This window comes from Zalophus californianus, chromosome 8 (assembly GCF_009762305.2).
Source record: "Zalophus californianus isolate mZalCal1 chromosome 8, mZalCal1.pri.v2, whole genome shotgun sequence".
Lineage (NCBI taxonomy): Eukaryota > Metazoa > Chordata > Mammalia > Carnivora > Otariidae > Zalophus > Zalophus californianus.
This window is the reverse complement of record NC_045602.1, coordinates 89,336,445-89,341,065: the sequence shown is the minus strand read 5'-3', so window position 1 is coordinate 89,341,065 and position 4,621 is coordinate 89,336,445. Positions and strand designations below refer to the sequence as shown.

Genomic DNA, 4,621 nt, shown 5'->3' with positions numbered 1-4,621 from the left:
CCCCCCGGTAATGACTTTATTTTTTCAGTGAACATTTCCAGCCCACGGCATAGCATACTGTCTTAAAGTACAAATCCAAGGAAGGTAATACCGTTCCTAAGTTACAAAACTTTGGCAAATTAATACAGTATTCTTTAATGTAATAAAATCCTTTTTTGTTGTTGCTGGGGTCATGTGTTTATTAGTGATAATTTTCACTCCAAAAATGTCATTTAAGTACCAAACAAAACACTGTACTTTGTAATGGTGCTTTATAGCAGAACAAGTTATTTTATACAAATTAATATGTCTTTTAAAACTATGTAATTTCTCCTTTTATTTATTTATTTATTTGGAGGGGGGAGGGGAGGAGCAGAAGGAGAGGTAGAGAGAGATAATCTTAAGCAGGCTCCACGCCCAGCGAGGAGGCTGATGTGGGGCTCAAACTCTCGACCCTTGGATCCTGACCTGAACTGAAATCAAGAGTCAGACACTAACTGACTGAACCAGCCAGGTGCCCCTGTAATTTCTCCTTTTAAAGAGCATTCCCTCAGGGGCTCCTGGCTGGCTCAGTCGGAAGGGCATGTAACTCTTGATCTCAGGGTTTTGAGTTGGAGCCCCACAGTGGGTATAGAAGTTAAACTGAAATAAAACTTAAAAAAAAATAAAGAGCATTCCCTCATACAAGTTTGTGAAGTTTACCACAGCAGGGTCATTGTATGTGTTCAGGTGGCTCTGCTTTGTAAGAATTCCAATGCATGACAAGTTTTAAAATTCTACCTTAAAGGAGATTATTATGCCAATATGATTTCCAAGTACTTTTCAAAAATTATGTAATTTTTGCATAAATACTGGAATCCTCAAAATTAGGTGGTCATTTCAAACACTACTACTTTCAGATGGTCCCTTTTATTTAGAAACCCTGTACCTCTTTGGTTTCATGAAAAGTCATATAGCTTTTCTTCAGCTTATTTAAAAAGAAACTCTGCCTAAAATATAGTTTTTTTTTTAAAGATTTATTTATTTGAGAGAGAGCCAGTGAGTGTGGGGGAGGGGAGGGGCAGAGAGAGAATCCCAAGCAGACACCCCACTGAGTGGGAGCCCAACGGGGAGCTCAATCCCACAACCCTAAGATCATGACCTGAGCCAAAATCAAGAGTCAGACACTTAACTGACTGAGCTACCCAGGTGCCCCTCAACATTTAGTTTTTGTATTAACCATTCCATTGCTTCTCAGCCCAGTATTATTAGCAGTCGAAGATACTGTACTTGCCATCAGTCCTTCAAGGTAACTGCTTAGACTGACTCCTTTCACAATAATTATGTCTTCTTGAGTCAAAATGGTGTTTTCTGTGTCCTGAGGATGTGGTTTGTATGTGAGTTTCAACTACTGAAACCGTATTTGTAAATAAAAGATTAGTAGATTCAAGTTCCATTGTTTTCTCTGTAGGATCAAGTACAGAATGTTCTTGCACCTGTGTTTTAGTTCTTGCTGCATCCAGTAAGAGATTTCACAAAGGAAGGCAGTCCTGTCTGTGCTGAGAAGTGTACCGCTGTGCAACTTTCCAGGGGGATCTATAAGTCTATCCAATAAGTCAACTCCAACCACACTTGGAGGGTTTGGGTATTTCTGCATTGCAGCTGTGGTAACAGTTTTCCATGGGTGGTCAAAGATGCTCTCTGAAGTCCAGATCTTCATGGTGCTGGCAGCCAGCCTGATGTCTATGCAGCGCTGGGGGAAAAGGTAGCCAAAAAATCACTTGACCCCACCCCGTCCCCAGCCGCCCTGCTGCCATTTGAATTTTTTAAATAATTTCTTGCTGCATAGTGAGAAGGTAGGTCTCTGCATCTTGTGTTGTTTCTGGTGGTGTGTCTTGGGCAAGCCCAGAAGCTGGGTTTCTGGGATACACATTTCCAAATCACATGGGCAGGTGGAAATGATGGTCTGTCCAGATTTTCAGCGTATGTAGTGTTTAATGACAGTAATTTATCATCTGGCTGTTTGGGAAGGCAGAAAGGAAGAATACTGGATTTTGCCCATTTCCAATAGCAATTGATCTGGCTCTTGCCTGCCTGTGAGCTTGTGGGGTACAAGCCAGTATCACCACTTGGGAGAGGGGACTAGAAACTGGGGCTAGAACAGGAACTTTGTGCAGTTTCCCCCCAGATTCACACTGACTGAAAAGACATGAAGCTGGTCAGCGAAGTGGAGGGCACCCTGTGTTGTCTGATGAACTCTGAATGGTACGGGCTAGAGAGGCACAGAGCGCTCTTGCCTGGTGGGCAGTGGCTTTTCCCCACCAGTCCCCTCCACGACCGCTACAGTAATCCGTAAGAAGCATTCAAATTTAAAAGTCCAGATAAGCCCACGACCTGGCACATACTAAATGTGCAGTTTCATTTTTACATAAGGGAAATGTTTCTGGCCAACATTATATTCAAGAAATCAAGTTATAGAAAAACTTCACTTGGGATGTGCATCTGTATGTTTTCATACCTACTTTGGTCTGTAGGCTGCCCTTTACAGATTATTTTCATTATTGGAAAAAATTTCTCGATAGTTTTTGTAGCCAGATCAGATTTTCATCTAAATCTCTGCAGATAAACAATAAGGACAATTTCCCTAGCGAATAGGATGGATGATGTTGATACTTTTAACTGTGGGTCTGTAGTCACCTACCTTGTTCTACGCCCAGAGCACCCGAAAGCATGCAGCTGGGTGAGGCCTGCAGTCCACGTGAGTCCCCTGTGAGGATGAGCGGCTGTGAAGGATGTTGCTGTGTTGCCAGCCCACCAGCATTCCCAAACTTACATTATACGATACACTTTTGTATTTAATTTCCCAAATAAAATAATAAGTATAGTCCTTATTTGAGATGAATAGCTGGAAATCTGAGATTTTGGATGTTGTATTGACTTATACTGATTGCCTATTTAGAATTGTGGTTAGAATTTTAAACATGTTTTTTCTTATGATGGTAATATATATGCAGTTAGAAAAAAATGTAGGAAGTAAAGGTAAGTGCCCCCTTCCCACCACCCAGTGTGCTCACTGCTAACTGATCACACAAAAAATCCAATCCCATTTCTTTCTAAGTGGTTTCCCAGTTATTGTCTAGATTTTGTTCCTAATGTGAATGCAGTCTTTTTTCTATTATATTTCCTAACTAGCTTTGGCTGATACATGTAAAGAGCTGCAAATCATGACGACTTGGCCACATTCTAATATTTATATAACCTCATTGTTTCATTTTGATTTTGCTGACCACGTGAACACACACAGAAAAGGTGTGTGTCTGCAAGCCAAGGGGAGAGTCCTTAAAAAAACAAGAACAACGTGAGTTCCAGCCTCCAGGATTGCAAGAAGATACGTTTCTGTTCCAGCAACCCAGTCTGTGATTTTGTTATGGCAGCCCTAGCAAACTAATACAGGGTGTTAAATACTTTTTCTTAAAAATCTAGTTCCCTGTTGATGGACACTAAATTGTTTCCAGCCTTTTGCTACTACAGACAAAGCTAATGTGAGAAAGCTGGTATATATATCATTTTATACATAATGCAGCTTTATAAGTAGGATAATTACAACTTTTATTGCTCTTGTCAAAATACATAGGAATTATTAATAATTTGCATTACCATCAGAAATGAATGATAGTAACTATGCCCTCCCCCCCTCCATCCTTGCTAATAGTGTGTTGTTCCCAGTTTTTGGCTATTAACAAAAAAAAATATGCCAGGACATTTGCATACAAGTCTTTAATGGACATATATTTTCTTTTGGGCAAATGACTAGAAGTTATTTTTTAAAGATTTTTTTAAAATTTGAGAGCACGAGCAGAGGCAAGGGACAGAGTGAGAGGGAGAAGCAGACTCCCCACAGGGAGTTCAATGTGGGGCTTGATCCCAGGACACCCAGATCATGACCTGGGCTGGAGGCAGACACTTAACCAACTGAGCCACCCAGGCATCCCTACATATGTTTAACTTTTTAAGAAACTGCTAAACTGTCTTCCAAGGTGGTTGTGCATTTTTAATTCACACCAGCAACATATGAGTTCCTGTTCCTCCACATCTTAGCCAACACTTGGTATTCGTCTTTTTAATTTTAGCCATTCTACTAGTGTGTCATGTGTAATGCCATCTTGTTGAGGTTTTAATTTGCATTTCCCTAATGACTAATGATGTTGACTATCTTTACATGTGATTATTTGGAATCTATCTTTGGTGAATTTTCCAAAAATGTGTCCTTTAAAAAAAAAATCTGTGTTGTTTTCTTACAGTTTTGAGAGTTCTTTATATATTCTGGATATAAGTCCTTTATGAGATGTACGCTTTGCAAATATTATTTCCCAGTTTCTGGCTTGTCTTTTCATTTTTCTTAACAGTATATTTTGAAGAGCAAACATTTTAGTTTTGATAAAAATCTGATGTATTCATTTGTTCTTTTATGCTTTTGGTGTCATATCTAAAAAATCTTGTCCCAGCCCAAGGTAACAAGGATTTTTCCTTTATCTAGAAGTATTACAGTTTTAGGCTTACCCTTAGGTCTAGGATCCATTTTGAGTTAATTCTCATATGTGGTACAAGGTATGGACCCAAGGTTACTCTGGGCGGGGGAAGGAGGAAGCATGTGGCCATCCTC

The 4,621-nt window shown here is 39.9% G+C and overlaps 1 pseudogene; it reads right to left on the bottom strand.

The window, feature by feature from the left end:
* Positions 1-546: 546 nt before the first annotated feature.
* Positions 547-3,789, bottom strand: LOC113937684 (annotated as a pseudogene).
* Between the last annotated feature and the right edge of the window lie 832 nt (positions 3,790-4,621).